The sequence below is a fragment of the Taudactylus pleione genome, unplaced genomic scaffold, assembly GCF_031769625.1.
Source record: "Taudactylus pleione unplaced genomic scaffold, aTauple2 ptg000494l, whole genome shotgun sequence".
In the NCBI taxonomy this organism is placed as follows: domain Eukaryota; kingdom Metazoa; phylum Chordata; class Amphibia; order Anura; family Myobatrachidae; genus Taudactylus; species Taudactylus pleione.
Window position 1 is genome coordinate 552,997 of NW_028284896.1, and position 17,541 is coordinate 570,537.

The window sequence follows — 17,541 nt, forward strand, 5'->3', positions numbered from 1 at the left end:
TCCCTACTGCACATGTGCAAGCCACTGGCAAAATGGCCGCCACTCCATTTTGCCTGTGATTTGTACAGCGCTGCTACTGCTGACGAGGGACTCTGGAGAGGTAAGTATTGAATAAATGGTTGCACACCCAGCACCCATTATGGATATGCCCCTGGTAGACAGTGTTGTCCTGATTGTGTGCACTGCTATGCGGAGTGATTTGTGCATTGATATGCAAAGTGCCATGCAGGCTACTATGCAGAGTGCCATGCAGGCTACTATGCAGAGTGCCATGTGGGCCGCTATGCATAGTGCCATGTGGGCCGCTATGCATAGTGCCATGTGGGCTGCTATGAGGAGGATTTGATGGGTCTGCTTCCAAAAAAGGTTGTTCTCTGTTATAATTTTGAAAATTACTCTCTGCATAGTGAGGAGAATACTGTGGTTATGGCGTCTGACTCTGGAACATAAAAACTAGAACATTGAGAAACACCATCGCACACACCAGCTGTGTGAGAAGGAATTCTGTCATTCTCTTTCATTGTAAAAATCCTCTGGTGTCTGAATTTCAGCATCCGATTCATACAGCTGGTAGACAAGAATTCACGTCATCGCGCAGGTTTGAAATTTTTTTCTTCCAAGTAGGAACAGTGGACCTAATTCAGCAAGGAACGCAGTTGCTAAAACACACACAATCAGCAGATTGTTGTGTACTGCGCATGCATATGCATCGTAGTGTGCGTTCGCGGACAGGCCAGTGCAATCGGGACTGTGATCGCAGTGACTACACAAACCCATCGCAGAGTGCTTCATAGGAAGTGCCATTTGTGGGGGTGACAGGCAGGTGGTCAGATGAACGCAGACATGCCAGTGCATTTTGACTGCGTTGCAGGGGTGTGCATAAATTATCCACTGCGATGGCCTACGCAGCCTGAGACCTCATAGTAAGCGATGAATTTACCAATTTCTTTGTAAGGTCAGGGCTGGTGCAAGTGTGCATGAGGCTGCAATGGTACTCGATTGTACCGATTGTTTTGCAGTCTTGCTAAGTATTACGGATGTGGGGGCATATTAAGAGAGGAGGGGACCCATGTAAGTCTCCGTCCAGGGCCTCATCCTCTCTACCTGGCTTTCGGCAGTGCACTGAGTGCAGCAGTAGACTCTGGGCACTAGTACACTCTACTGCTGTGCCAGAGTCTACTGCGCATGCGCAGGTCACTGGGGAAATGGTGCATCTGCCATTTTCCTGGTGATTTCACTACTGCGCATGTGCAAGTCATTGGAAAAATGGCCGCCACACCATTTTAACTGTGATTTGTACAGCGCTGCTATCGCCAAGGGACTCCGGAGAGGTAAGTATTAAATAAATGGGTGCAGGGTGTGTGGTGTGGGCCTCCTTGAACCCAGGGGACCGTGTTCACCGCAAACCCTGCACCCATTATGGATATGCCCCTGGTAGACAGCGTTGTCCTGATTGTGTGCATTGCTATGTGGAGTGCTTTGTGCATTGCTATGCAGAGTGCCATGCAGGCTGCTATGCAGAGTGCCATGTGGGCTGCTATACAGAGTGCTATGTGGACTGCTATGCAGAGTGCCATGTGGGCTGCTATGCATAGTGCCATGCGGGCTGCTATGAGGAGGATTTGATGTGGGTCTGCTTCCAAAAAGGTTGCTCGCTGTTATAATTTGAAAATTACCCTCTGCATAGTGAGGAGAATACTGTGGTTATGGCTCTGGAATATAGAAACTAGACCATTGAGAAACACCATCTGTGCTTTTCGATTTTCCCAGGAAATGTGTTTATACTCACCAGCTGTGTGCAAAGGAATTCTGTCATTTTCTTTCATTGTCGAAATCCTCTTGTGTCTGAATTTCAGCATCCGATTCATGCAGCTGGTTGACAAGAATTCTCATCATCGCACAGGCTTGACATTTCTTTCTTCCAAGTAGGAACAGTGGGCCTGATTCAGCAAGGAACGTAGTTGCTGATATGCACACAATCAGCAGATTGTTGCATACTGCGCATGCATCTGTCAGGGTTCAGCCTAGGATCGGCCATTGCTCACCTCTGCGCCGGCTTCCCCTGACTTCTCGCACAGTCAGACGTCAGGTGCGGTGGTGGGTGATGCGCTAAGGATACTACCTTAGGCGCTGGTGGACTTATATGGACGGCCTTGTGTTCTGGGTATTGTGGTTCCCGTCATGGACGCGGCCATGACAGTCTTTCTCACATGACAGTATCTCCAACCAATGGTAGTATGGTCTAGGTCAGCTGATGCTGTCCTCCTATCATCTACTACCCCTGGGTATATAACCGGCCCCAGTACACCAGGAAGTTGCCTGAACAATGTTTTTTATTCCTTGTGTATGCTAGTTGAGTCCTCGTTCCAGGTTCCCCTGAGATTACCTCCGTGTCTTCTCCAGTGCATTTGATTATCTCTCCCGGAGTGCTAACCCTGTGCTATCTTCAGTGCAACAGTGCATCATTCCATCTCAGTCTGTGTGCCACTCAGTATTACCATCTCTGCCAGTGAGCCAACTCCGTGCTATCTTCAGTGCAATAGTGCGTTACAACATCATAACACCTCAGCCTGTGTACAAATCCAGTGCTACCTTTAGCGCAACAGTGCGTCATAACACCTCAGCCTGTGTATAATTTGGCATCCCCTTCTGGAGCAACCGGGCGTCTTACCACCTCATCCTGTGTACAGCTTAGCATCCCCTTCCCGAGCTACAGTGCGTCACACCACCTCTGCCTGTGCAAGGAGCTCTTTTCCAGCGCAATAGTGCGTCTACACACCTCTATCTGTGGGTACCTCAAGTACCAATTCCTGGTGCAGCCATGCCTTCTGGGAGGCACATTCCTCTGGCCACCGTCTGTGTGTTTCTCTATTCCCGCAGGGTTTGGATACCAGATCAAAGGACCGCGACCTGCCTGCTGTGTACAGCTAAACCCATATCCCGATTGATAGAGGTCACTGATGAACACCTCCCAGCAGGTTAGACTACGCACCATTGATAGGGTCTTGTTAATGTCCAAACTCTGAGGATGAGGAGATCTTACATTCAGGTCCCTCCAATTTCTTCCCCACCTGGGACCTCCACTTTCAACCCCTCAGTGGCAAGCGTGACAGTTTGTTCAGGCCAAATGGAAGCCTCAGGATCCCAGGGTGCAGGGGCACTACAAGAACTCACATCTCGTATGGACAATCAGGAGGCAGCTCAGCACCAAGTGACTCAGTATCTACAGAAGCTCTCAGGACAATTATTATCCATACAGACTACGTTTGCCTCAATACTTCCTTCTTCTTCGGATCCGGCTCCTTTAGTTCCTCCGGCTCCGCCTCAGGCGGTTGTACCCCATAAATCTTGTCTACAATTGGCGATCCGAGAACGCTTTGAAGGTAACCCTCGACAGTGCAAGAGGTTCATCAACCAATGTGAGATACAGTTTGAGTGTCTACCCCAGTACTTCCCTACCTCCAGGTCCAAAGTAGCATATGTCATCTCCCTGTTGACGGGAACAGCGTTGGACTGGATCTCCTCGCTTTGGGAGTGAGCAGACCCTCTGGTGGCTAATTATGAAAGTTTCATTTCTTCTTTTAAAAAGATTTTTGATGTACCTGGTCGTTCTGCCGCAGCCTCTTCTGATCTTCGTGTCCGTCAGGGGACTCTCACCGTTGGACAATATGTAGTCCAATTTCAAACCATCACCTCAGAATTAAAATGGAACCAGGAAGCTCTCTCAAGGCAGCCTTCCTCCATGGGCTTTCGGAAAAAATAAAGGACAAACTATCCTCTCGAGATCTCCCAGAGTCCTTCGCCAATGTAATATCTCTTTGTATTAAAATGGACCTACATCATAGAGAACAGTGGGCGAGTAAGGGTCGAGGAGATCGCTTCCAGGACCGGCCATTTCCGAGTGCCCACTCTTCTTCTCCTGTTGTTGACATGGAGGTGCCCATGTAAGTCGGCTGACTCCAGCTTAACGGAATCAGCGCTTTCAGAAAGGCTGTGCTTGTATTGTGCTGCTCCAGAACACATGCTCAAGAATTGCCCTCTTCTTGTGGGATATGTGAGACCTTAACTGAAGTCAGAAGCATTCAGTTAGGGGTGGTTATCAAGCCCTCCCAGTTTATGGATAGCCTTTTACGAGTATCCCTTTCACACAAGTCCAGGACAATGAATCTTAAAGCCCTGGTGGATTCCGGTGCCGCCTGAAATTTTATTTCTGAGCCCTTGGTACAAAAGTTAGGCATACAAATGGACCCTTTCAGGGGTAGATGGCAACATCACTCTAGGGGAGTCCATTTCCTCTGTTACCACTCCAGTGTCCCTCTGTGTTGGGTGTCTCCATCAGGAAATGTTGGAGTTCCTAATCCTACCTAGGTCCTCCTACGGACTAGTTCTAGGTTTACCTTGGTTAAAACAACATAATCCTTCGTTTAATTAGTCTTATATGTAAATTCTTGCCTGGGGTCCGAATTGCCTTCATCGATGTTTGTCTTACGTATTTCCTGTATGTACTCAGCAAGTTTTTTCCAAGATTTCTGTGCCAGATCAATTAAAAGTTTCTCCGGCTCTCTGCCTACCAAAGCCTTACCAGGACTTTGCTGATATCTTTTGCAAACAGGCTGCAGACAAGTTACCTCCTCACCATCCTAGAGACTGTTTTATAGAGATTATTCCTGGGAAACTGCTACCCAGTGGTCAAGTCTACCCTCTTTCCATTCCAGAGACTGCAGCAATGTCCGAATATATTAAAGAAAATTTGGCCAAAGGGTTTATCAGACCATCCTCTTCACCTGCTGGGGCTGGATTTTTCTTTGTACAAAAGAAGGATGGAGGTATAGATTATCGTGGCCTTAATCAGATCACTGTCAAGAACCAGTATCCCCTCATCTTGGAACTCTTTGACAGGGTTCATGGGGCTCGCATCTTCACAAAGCTGGATCTCCACGGAGCATACAATTTAATCCGTATCAAGGCTGGGGATGAGTGGAAATCGCGTTTAAAACTCGAGATGGTCACTTTGAATACTTGGTAATGCCCTTCGGGTTGAGTAACACTCCTGCAGTTTTCCAAAGTTATGTGAACGAGATTTTCAGAGATGTTCTTTATAAATTTGTCACAGTCTACCTAGACAACATTTTGATTTTTTTGGGAAGATTTACAATCCCACCGTTGTCATGTACGAGAGGTTCTATCTCACCTTCGGAACCATTGTCTATACGGAAAACTTTCCAAGTGCCTTTTTGAGCAATCCGCTGTGCCATTCCTGGGACATATTATCTCTGGGAAGTCCTTGGAGATGGATCCAGACAAGCTGAGTGCTATTCAGAATTGGCCTCAACCTAACTCCCTGAAGGCCACCAAACAGTTTTTAGGGTTTTCTAATTATTACAGAAAGTTATCTCTAATTTCTCTTTACTGGTTGCGCCTATTACAGCACTCACAAGGAAAGGAGCTAATCCTTGCCATTGGACTCCAGCAGCAGCTCAAGCATTCCAAAATCTGAAAACAGCTTTTTGTACTGCTCCAATTCTTCACCAACCTCAGATTGACAAACCTTTCACTCTGGAGGTGGATGCATCAACAGTGGGAATGGGAGCAGTGCTGTCTCAAGTAGCTGAGGATGGGAAAAACCATCCATGTGGGTTTTTCTCACAAAAGTTTTCTCCGGCGGAGAGGAATTATACTATTGGTGACCAGGAGTTAATGGTGATGCGCTTGGCACTTGAAGAATGGCGATATCTTCTAGAAGGGGCTAGATTCCCTATCACCATCATCACAGACCATAACAACCTGGTATACTTAAAAACTGCTCATCATTTAAATGCCAGACAGGCTTGTTGGTCTCTTTTTTTTCGCCAGATTTGATTTTAAACTCCAGTTTCGCCCTGGTATTCTAAACAAAAAAGCTGATGCCTTGTCTAAGTCCTTCATGACCACTCAGGAGGAAGAGGATCAATCCCAAACTTTTCCAATCCTGGACCCTCTTGTCTTTGCACCCACTCAGCTACTGACTCCCCCACCTGACAAGATCTTCATTGCTCCACAACTGCGTAGTCGCTTACTGACTTGGGCTCATGCCTCACTCTTTGCTGGACACTCTGGTATCTTCAAAACATACAAGTTTTTACAACAAACTTACTGGTGGCCTACCATGAGAAAAGACGTTTGAGACTTTATTTTGTCCTGTGTCAAATGTGTCCAGCACAAGGTACCCCGCAAAAAAATTGTTGGTCCACTACTTCCTTTACCAATTCCAGTTGCTCCCTGGATTAATTTATCAATGGACTTTATTACGTATTTGCCTCCGCCCAAGGCCATAATACTATTTGGGTGATTGTGGATCGCTTCTCGAAGATGGCTCACTTTGTTCCTCTGGTCATTCTTCCTTCCGCCCCACAATTGGCAACATTTTTATCCGGGACATCTTTAGATTACATGGATTGCCCAAGAAAATTTTCTCCGATCGAGGGGTACAGTTTATAGCCAAATTTTGGTAAGCATTATGCGCTACTTGTGGTATTAAATTTAAATTTTCCTCCTCATATCATCCACAAACGAATGGTCAAACCGAGAGTGTGAACCAAGAGTTGGAGACCTTTATTAGACTCTTTGTGTCCTCTTCACAAGATGACTGGGTCGATTTATTGCCATGGGCTGAGTTTTCTTACAACTTTAGGCATCATACATTTTCTGGCTCCACACCACTTTTTACAGTTAACGGTAGACATCCCTATGTGCCTGATTTCCAAGAGTTATCATTCATGGAAGTACCAGAAGTGACTAATCTGGTAGCCTCATTTGCAGATTTATGGAAAGATATTCATTCCTCGTTGAAGAAGGCCTCAAGTAGTTATAAGAAATTTACAGATAAAAAACGTCTTGCTGTTCCTCTTCTGAGAGTGGGCGATAGGGTATGGTTGTCATCCAAGAACATTTGCTTAAAGGTGCCCAGTATGAAATTTGCCCCATGGTTCATTGGCCCATACCGCATCCTCAAGATAATTAATCCTGTGATATATAAATTGGAACTTCCACCTCAACTGAAGATTTCAAATACCTTTCATATTTCTCTCTTACGTCCTTTAATTTTGAACCAGTTTCAGCGCTCGTCTCCTAAAACGCCTCAAGTCCAGACTCAAGAAGGTGTCGAATTTGAGATAAAAAAATTTCTCGACTCTCGTCATCATTTTAATGGCCTTCAGTACCTCATTGACTGGAAAGGGTATGGACCCGAAGAACGAGCATGGATCAAAGATTCTGATGTTCATGCTCATCAGCTCTTTCAAGCTTTTCATAGGAAGTTTCCTGATAGACTTTGTGGGTGTCCAGAGTCCACCCTGAAAATGGGGGGTACTGTCAGGGTTCTGCCTAAGATCAGCCGTTGCTCACCTCTGCGCCAGCTTCACCTGACTTCTTGCACGGTCAGGCATCAGGTGCAGTGGTGGGTGACTTGCTGAGGATTCTACCTTAGGCGCTGGTGGACTTACATGGGTGGCCCTGTGTTTTGGGTATTGTGGTTCCCGTCATGGGCGTGGCCGTGACAGTCTTTCTCATATGACAGTATCTCCAACCAATGGTAGTATGGGCTAGGTCAGCTGACGCTGTCCTCCTATCAACTGCTACCCCTGGGTATATAACCGGCCCCAGTACACCAGGAAGTTGCCTGAACAATGTTTTTCATTCCTAGTGTATGCTAGCTGAATCCTCGTTCCAGGTTCCCCTGAGATTACCTCCGTGTCTTCTCCAGTGCATTTGACCATCTCTCCCGGAGTGTTAACCCTGTGCTTTCTTCAGTGCAAGTGTGTCATTCCATCTCAGCCTGTGTGCCACTCAGTATTACCATCTCTGCCAGTGAGCCAACTCCGTGCTATCTTCAGTGCAACAGTGCATTACAACTTCTCAGCCTGTGTGCAAACTCTGCGCTACCTTTAGCGCAACAGTGCGTCTTAACACCTCAGCCTGTGTACAATTTAGTGTCTCCTTCTGGAGCAACTGGGCGTCTTACCCCCTCAGGCTATGTACAGCTTAGTGCCTCCTTCCGGAGCTACAGTGCATCACACCACCTCTGCCTGTGTTCAATACCAAGGAGCTCTTCTTCAGCGCAATAGTGTGTCTACACACCTCTAGCTGTGGGTACCTCAAGTACCAATTCCTGGTGCAGCCGTGCCTCCTGGGAGGCACATTCCTCAGACCACCGTCTGTGTGTTTCTCTATTCCCACGGGGTTTGGATACCAGATCAAAGGACCATGACCTGCCTGCTGGGTGCAGCTAAAACCCATATCCCGATTGGTAGGGGTCACTGGTGAACACTACCCAGCAGGTTAGAGTCCACACCATTGATAGGCAGGGGTGTATCTTCCTATTGGCCAGGATGGCACTCGCCAGGGGCGCTGGCTGAGGAGGGGCACCATTCCTGCCCGGAGTTGCCACCTACAGCCAGTTCTATCCCTTTGTGGGCACACCGATTCCCTGCTGCCCGCCCCAGTGATTTCCCGGCTACCCGGCGCTCTGTATACACATACACACTGTACTACAGAGTGACAGACTCAGTATGGATCTGGCAGTGCTGTGCAGCCGCATGACCCCTGCGACCATGCATGATTTCATAGAAAGTACACATGAATAATGGCAGTATCTAGATGCCCTTCATAGCAGGAATCAGTGAGCGGTCAGGGCACATGCTGCACTGCTGACTCTGGTGGCCCGGGACCTGCGGGGGTGAGGACGAACAGGCAGACATAAGGAGTGTACAGCAGCGTGAGGACTCGGACCAGGAAAGTTGGGATCTGGCTGTGATGGGGTGATGGGTGCTGGCTGAGGGCGGTGATGGGGGCTGGCTCAGGGTGGTGATGGGGGCTGAGGAAAGTGATGGGGTCTGGCTGAGGAAGGTGATTAGGGCTGAACAAGGTCATGAGGGCTGAGGAATGTCATGGTGGCTGGCTGAGGAAGGTGATGGGGGCTGAGGTAGGTGATGAGGCTGACTGAGGAAGGTGATAGGGGCTGGCTGAGGAAAGTGATGGGGCTGTGGGCTGACTGATGTAGTCCGAGGAAGGTGATGGGGGCTGAGGAAGGTGATGGGGACTGAGGATGGTGATGAGAGGATGATGTGGGTGATGAGAGGCTGATGGGGTGATGAGTGGCTGAGGGAGGTAATGAGGGTCTGAGGGTGGTGATGAGGGGATGAGGACAGTGATGAGAGGCTGAGGACAGTGATTAGGGGCTGAGGACGGTGATGAGGTGCTGAGGGAAGGAGTGGGACCAAGTTCCAACCCACTGGCCTAGTCTGGACTCTCTGGAGGGAGACACTCACTTGTCTGGACTTTCTGAAGTGACTGGAGGCTGGTCTCCTGCAATCAGCTCTGCAGCTATCTGACAGCCCAGCAGGTGAGGTCACTCAGTCTTCTGTAGGGGGCTGGGGGGAATAAATGTTTGTGTTTAATTATTTTCTGGCTGTGGGGGCAATGAAGCAGTGTGTGTTATTTTATTTCCTGTGTGAGCTATCATTGAATCATTGGAGGGGGGCGCCAGTCCCTTAGTTTGCCAGGGGTGCTCGGACCCCTAGATACACCCCTGTTGATAGGGTCTGTTAACGTTCAAACTCTGTGGATGAGGAGATCTTACATTCAGGCCCCTCGTCTCTGATTTTTTCCCCAACCTGGGACCTCCGCTTTCAACCCCTCAGTGGCAAGAGTAACAGCATCGTAGTGCTCGTGCACAAACAGGCCACTGCGATCGCAGTGACTATGCAGACCCATCTCAGAGTGCTTCACAGGAAGTGCCATTTGTGGGTGGTGATGGGGGGGTGGTCAAGCAAACACAGGCGTGCCAGTGCGTTTGACCGCCATTGCAGGGGCATGCATAAATTACCCACTGCAATGCCATACACAGCCTCATGAGGTCTCATAGCTTGCGCTGAAGTTAGCAATTCCTGAGTAAGGTCAGAGCTTGTGCAAGTGTGCATGAGGCTGCGATAGTACTCGATGGTATTGATGGTTTTGCAGTCTTGCTAAACATTATGGATGTCTGCTAAGTAAAGTGGGCGTCCTTGTGTAGTTCTGCGAGGGCATAGCGATCACAATGGATTAGTATACTATCACAGTTGAACTGCGTGCGTAATCGCTATTGCATTCGTAGTTACGTTCCTTGCTGAATCAGGCCCAGTGTAAACTAGAAATGGAAAAAATAAAAAACATATTAAGAACACCAGGAATGTGTCACAGATTACCGCCTCAGTGTTCTCCCCAGAAAATTTTTCCAGCCGAGTGGCATCAAGAAGTAGCCGAGTGGGGGCCTTTGCAATAATACAATGTTTTAAATCCTCACCTTATAATGATTTAAACTTACGGCATTCTCCTCGGCCCCTATACGCCACAATGCGAAATAATGGGAACTCGCATATCACCAACTCACCAGCGCTTTTCACTATAGCAGGCTGTACACAACAGCTGCTTGCCGGGCAGTCATCAGCCTCCACTGTCATGCTCCTTGTCAGACTGCAGAGTTTTGACTATAACAATGATTAGAATAATACAAATAAGATATTTATAACTTATACTGTAAATATCTTTTTTGGATTATTCTGATCGTTTTTATATGCAAAGCTCACCAAAATTGCAGCACTCCCTGGAAATACAGGGAGAGGCGAGAGATTAGGCAGCAAGAGCTCAGCCTCACCTCTGATAGCTTAAGACACTGCCAGGAGCTGGGGGCTGGGCCACGAAGCAGCCAATAAAACACAGAGAGAAAGAGCTAATGGAGGCATGCTTCACTGTGGGGGTTGGCTTGAGCTCTGATGAACACCACTGACAATCAGGTGACCAGTCCAGGAAGGGTGAAGTGAAGTGGGCTCATCCTGGAAGTACTCAGACAACGGAGCTCAGCAGCAGCAGCACTGAGGAAGAAATTTGGCATATGCAGGAAACACACAATGAGCCAAATGTGAGGAGGGTCCGATGTGGACAACTGGACACTGTTTGGGGGCTTGTAAATCACTGTGTAACAGGATAGGGCATTTTCCTGCAGACACCAGTAGCTGGCCCCTTGTCACTATGCAGGGACTGGCACCTTCTGTGTAAGGAGTGGGAGATCTTCTCTGCCATCACATGCTCCTCTGACCTGTGGTGATCATCAGCAGCACAGCCTCATGGGAGTTATTCATTCATTGTACGGATGGACATCAGAAGCCCACCATCAAATGATGGCTGGGCTTCCACCATCAAAACTTTCGATGCGATGATAACTAACCATCGCAACAAACTAATTAGATGGAAAAAACTATTCATATGATATTCGTATGCGCAAAAGCCCCCATTTGCGTATGCGCAATACCCCTTCAGCATGGCTGGCAGTGGACGGAGGTGGAATCAGGGGACAGGTCCAGGATCGGGGGCGGGGCCTAGGATCTGGGATGGGGCCTAGGATCGGGGGCGGGGCCTAGGATCAGGGATGGGGCCCAGGATCGGGGAGGGGGCCTGGAGCAGTTAATGCAGAGCTTCAGTTCTACACCTGTCTCTAACCTGCAGCAGCACCGCTCCCGCTGCAGTGCTCTCACTAACACAAACGGCCAACACATAGCAGCCAGGAGTGTGGTTGTTGCTAGATCCAATTTGGAGAAAGGACCTCTGACATCACAACTATGTGACCACTACAGCTAGGCCGGTCAGCTACCAGTGTTACTAGCCACGTGGGCATAGAGGAGGAATATAAACCTGCGGTGGGCGAAGCCAGCCCACGAGGGAACACTTTTGGCCCTCGTTCTGAATCTTGCCCCTCCCCCTTCATTTGGTTGTGACGTCAGTGCTCCCGTACAGCACCTCGTTCTAGACCTAACCTCTCAGTGTCCCCTATGCCTCTCTGTGTCCTCTATATTTGTGTGTCCCATATATCTATCTCAGTGTTCCTTATTCCTGTATACCTTATGCCGGTCTGTGTCCCCTATACATCTCAGTCTTCCCTATGCATGTTTCAGTATCCCCTATACATATCTGTGTCCTCTATACCTCTGTGTCCTTTATACCTGTGTCCCCTATACCTCTCTGTATCCTGTATACCTGTGTCCCCTATATATATCTGTGCCCCCTATACATATCTGTGTCTTCTATACCTGTGTCCTTTATACCTGTGTCTCCTATACCTCTGTGTCCTTTATACCTGTGTCCCCTATACATATCTGTGTCCCCTATACCCCTCTGTGTCCTTTATACCTGTGTCCCCTATACATATCTGTGTCCCCTATACCTCTCTGTGTCCTTTATACCTGTGTCCCCTATTCATATCTGTGTCCCCTATACCTCTGTGTCCTTTACACCTGTGTCCCCTATACACATCTAAGTGTCCCCTGTACCTCTGTGTCCTTTACACCTGTGTCCCCTATACACATCTAAGTGTCCCCTGTACCTCTGTGTCCTTTACACCTGTGTCCCCTATACACATCTAAGTGTCCCCTATACCTCTCTGTGTCCTTTATACCTGTGTCCCCTATACATATGTGTCCTTTATATCTGTGTCCCCTATACATATCTGTGTCCCCTATACATATATGTGTCCTTTATATCTGTGTCCCCTATACATATCTGTGTCCTTTATACCTGTTTCCCCTATACATATCTAAGTGTCCCCTATACCTCTCTGTGGGCCTGATTCACTACCGATGGCAACTACGATTATGCACACAATCGGCCGATTGTTGCGTTCTGCGCATACATATTACATATGCATCACAGTGCACGAACTGTCCCCTGCGATCGGGACTCTATGTCCTCTATGTTCCCTATCTCATTCTCAGAGGGGAATTCAATTAGAGGCGAAAAGCCATATTCGCCTGTTTTTTTGTGAAAAATTCGCCAAATTCAATTCCAGGACAATTTCGCCTAAATGGAAACAATTCTCCAAAAATGATTCTCCAATCAATAGCTGGTGAAAAGAAATGCAAAATCTTTATTTTGGGGTGCAAACGTGGGGAAACAACTCAGACCCCTTGGGACAGCCCCCCAAAGGACAAATACGCAAAAAAAACAGAAACTAAAACCTAAGAACACCCCAAAAAAGACATATCATTTTTGGGGTGTAAATTTAAAAAGTGGGGGGATAAACATTAAAAGTAGCGAAAAAGACTTCTTGGGGGTCCACAAGTATGGGTCAGGTGTTTTTGGGATTGCAGGTGCATGCAGCAGGTGGATTTTTAACGTTTTTTAAAAGTTCACTTTAGTGACATAAAAACATGCTTGCACCTATTTTCAAGTACCCCAAATTTGACAGGAATTCTTATTTTCACCAAAAACGACAGCTTTATGCCATTCTTCACCACTTTTACAAAAACGCTAATAGCAAGCAATTTACACAACTTAAGTACACAAAATAGTCTTATTAGGGCTAATAGTACACATCTATACTGATTCCCTATGTTAGTGCATCTTTTTCTGGGGTACAGACTGATTTCCCCAATTCTTTCAATACCTTTCACCTGTTCCGTATTCGCCTGTTTCCGTGTTCACCTGTTTTGCAATTGAATTAGGTGAAAAGCGGGGACGAGCACGGAATAAATTCGCCTCTGAAACAGGCGAATGAAGCGAACAGTCGGACAGGCGAAAACTTCACCTCTAATTGAATATGGCTCTTAAAGTCAAGGCTTTTTTTTCGTCTCTTAGATTCTCTTATCACCCCCTCTCTATCTCTTGTGTTGTGTCCCATATACATCTTTCAGTGCCCCCTATATCACTGACCTCTATACCTCCCTCAGTGTCCCTTATATATCAGTGCCCCCTATATCTATCACTGTCCTCAATACCTCTCTCAGTGTCCCTTATATATCTGTGTCCCGTATATCTGTCACTATCCCCCATACCTCTCTCAGTGTCCCTTATATATCTGTGTCCCGTATATCTGTCACTATCCCCCATACCTCTCTCAGTGTCCCTTATATATCTGTGTCCCATATATCTGTCACTATCCCCCATACCTCTCTGTGTCCCTTATATATCTGTGTCCCGTATATCTGTCACTATCCCCCATACCTCTCTCAGTGTCCCTTATATATCTGTGTCCCGTATATCTGTCACTATCCCCCATACCTCTCTCAGTGTCCCTTATATATCTGTGTCCCGTATATCTGTCACTATCCCCCATATCTCTCTGTGTCCCTTATATATCTGTGTCCCGTATATCTGTCACTATCCCCCATACCTCTCTCAGTGTCCCTTATATATCTGTGTCCCGTATATCTGTCACTATCCCCCATACCTCTCAGTGTCCCTTATATATCTGTGTCCCGTATATCTGTCACTATCCCCCATACCTCTCTCAGTGTCCCTTATATATGTGTCCCGTATATCTGTCACTATCCCCCATACCTCTCTCAGTGTCCCTTATATATCTGTGTCCCGTATATCTGTCACTATCCCCCATACCTCTCAGTGTCCCTTATATATCTGTGTCCCGTATATCTGTCACTATGCCCCATACCTCTACTTAACGTGCTGCTATAATGCTTCCTGCTTCACCTCTTTACCGAGGCGAAACAGGAAGCACTACTGATGAGATGTAGGAACTTCTCATCGGCCGGAGAGGGGGAACGTTAACTCCTCCCTCCAGCGCTACCCGCTAGAGACCACAGCGCATCAGCCTAGTGCTGATGCCCTGTGGCTCTGTCCCGGCTGGCTCCACTGAGCATGCGCTGGATCTCGCAAGTATCGCGAGATCCCCGCGGACAGTCTGGAGCCGGCAGCAGGAACAGCGCTGTCCCTGCTGTGGAGATAGGGCAGCGCCAGGCTGTAGCTGTCGATAACGACAGCTACAGCCGGCCGAACGGTCAGGCGATCTGACCGTGCGTACATGGCCCAGGCTATCGGCGCATAGCGCCCCTGTCATTCACCACCCAGACCCCCGATCATACATCGGGGAGAAGCGGTATCAGCGCACCTAACGTACGCTTATACCGCTTCTGGGCTTCTTACATCTCCACCTCAGTGTCCCTTATATATCTGTGTCCCGTATATATCTGTCACTATCCCCTATACCTCTCTCAGGGGCCTATTCATTATGTTAATTATCGCCACGAGCGTTGGAGACAGCTGGTCCGAAAATCTGCTGTCCCCTTTAGTAGCGGTGAAACTTAACTACTGCGCATGTGTGAACTTGGCTTCACGTATGCGCAACTTCCGGTGGTAGGAGCTGAGCAGTGGCGGAAGGAAGCGAATGGATCCCTCTTCAGGTCTGGGACTCCTTCCCATAGTGAAGCAGCGGCAGTGTGGGAACACACACCATGTGACGATGGCGAATGTTCCCCCAGTCAAGTTCCGAATATTTTGTATTTGTATTTTCAGAGCTTGATGAATTTCGGTCCCCATACAATTGTAGGGGTACAGCGGGACAGATTGGGAGTGAAAGGTAAGAAGGAGATATCAGTGATATCATCTCCTGCTTTACCTTATAATGAACGTCACTGACAAGTTATACAAAAGTAGGGGAAAATATTAATTTTCATCTGCTTTTGTATAAATGAAGTGATGATAAATAGAACCCTCAGAGTCTCCTATAGCATTCTACATGTCAAGTTCAAACACTTTGACTTTTAAATTGGAAAATTTGTCCAGATTGCAGTAGCTTATAGAGATACAATATTATTGCGCTGTTACCAGAAGTCTGTATGGTAAACGTAGTGCTCTCTATTATCAGGCAGGAGGCTTGTTTATCATACCAAATACAGGTTTATTTAAATTACACCTAAAACAATACACATTTATAACAACAATAAAAATAATAAAAATATCAGAATAATTGGAGAGATCTACGAAGGGTTCACTTATGGTTGCTATATCTAATTAATGCAACTGCAACCTAGTGATCCATTACATAGAATTACACAGTAGCAGCATTAATCTCATACAATTAATGCCCAATAAAAATAAAAAAGGTCTATGAGGAATGTGCAAAGCGGCTTCCAGCAAACTGTCCAGAACAATGTATCACTGTAAATGGCTGATCTTTATTGGAAAATCCACAACATATAATTCATATAACTTGTTAATAACTGTAGCAATAGTTTAAAAGTTCCATCATGCAGGTCAAATCACCGGTCAAGGCGTCCCAGTGCGCACAGGAATAATACTGTCCGGTATCACTTAATTCAGTTGATAGCCCCCTTAGGTGGTAACATAAATCCTTAATATTCACCCGTCAGCAGGTATATAGTGTGGTCACGCTGTTAGGAATCCCGATACCGGAGGTTCCCGTACCTGCAAGATGTTGGTAGCCGGGCGAATGCCAAGACCGAATGCCAAGACCGAGGACCGGAGGCTGCGTGTGGTTGGAGGAATCAGTGTCTGTTTGTCAAAGCATTTCGTCCCGTGGAATGCCACGGGACTTTCTCAAGACTGCAGTAGCACCTTTGGGCGTACACTCAGGGTTATGCATGCGCCATATGGGTTTTCTGACATTTTCATGCATGCGCGGTAGCAAATAACGCTCAACTACGCAAACATCTGCATTACATGCGACCCAGAATCTGGCCCTTACTGCCTATCATTTGTCCACTTTTTGTTTATATAGTATACTATGACGCTACTATAATGACTGGCCACTCCTCTCTGATGGTTAGCCACAACCCTTTCAGTGAGTGGCCAAACCCCTTAGTGGACCCATATGACTGCATTCCCCTGGCGGGCCCTTCACTGTCCAGAGTGTAAAATTGTGTTTTATGTAAAAAAGAAAAAAAGTGTGTAATAATGTAAATAAATAAAGTTCAACTTCGGTGTCTCAGTCTGTTCTGCAGTGCTTGTGGCCTGCGTCCCTGCGGTGCTTGCGGCCTGCGTACTTGCGGGACTGGTGGCCTGCGTTCCTGCAGTGCTTGCAGCCTGCGTACTTGCGGGACTGGTGGCCTGCGTTCCTGCAGTGCTTGCGACCTGCGACCCTTCAGTGAGTGCGGCCTGCGAACCTTCGGTGCTCGCGGCCTGCGAACCTTCGGTGCTTGCGGCCTGCGTCCCTGCTGTGCTTTCGGCCTGCATGCCTGAGGTGCTTGTGCCTTGCGGCCCTGCGGTGGTGGTGGCCTGCGTCCCTGCAGTACTGGTGGCCTGCGTCCCTGCTGTGCTTTCGGCCTGCATGCCTGAGGTGCTTGTGCCTTGCGGCCCTGCGGTGGTGGCGGCCTGCGTTCCTGCTGTGCTTGCGGCCTGCGTCTCTGCGGTGCTTGCGCCTTGCGGCCCTGCGGTACTGGTGGCCTGCGTCCCTGTGGTGCTTGCAGCCTGCGTCCCTGTGGTGCTTGCACTTGCCTCCGCCACATCATCAGTGGTTTTGATGACAGTTTCCTGAATAACAGCCGACAAATCTGTCTTGCTCATTTCTACAACATTGTGGAATAGCATTGGTGGCGTCGGTGGGCTGCATTGGCTGTTGTCTGGTGTCACGCTCCCTGATGACGCACAGCTGGATGATGAAATAGCCATAGGATTAACAAGTGCAGAAAAGCAAAACACCTCATTGCACTGGTCATGATATAGCCAGCCCATTCTTCTGCGGTTGTGGTCATGAACGTTATTGTAATATTTCCTTAGTGG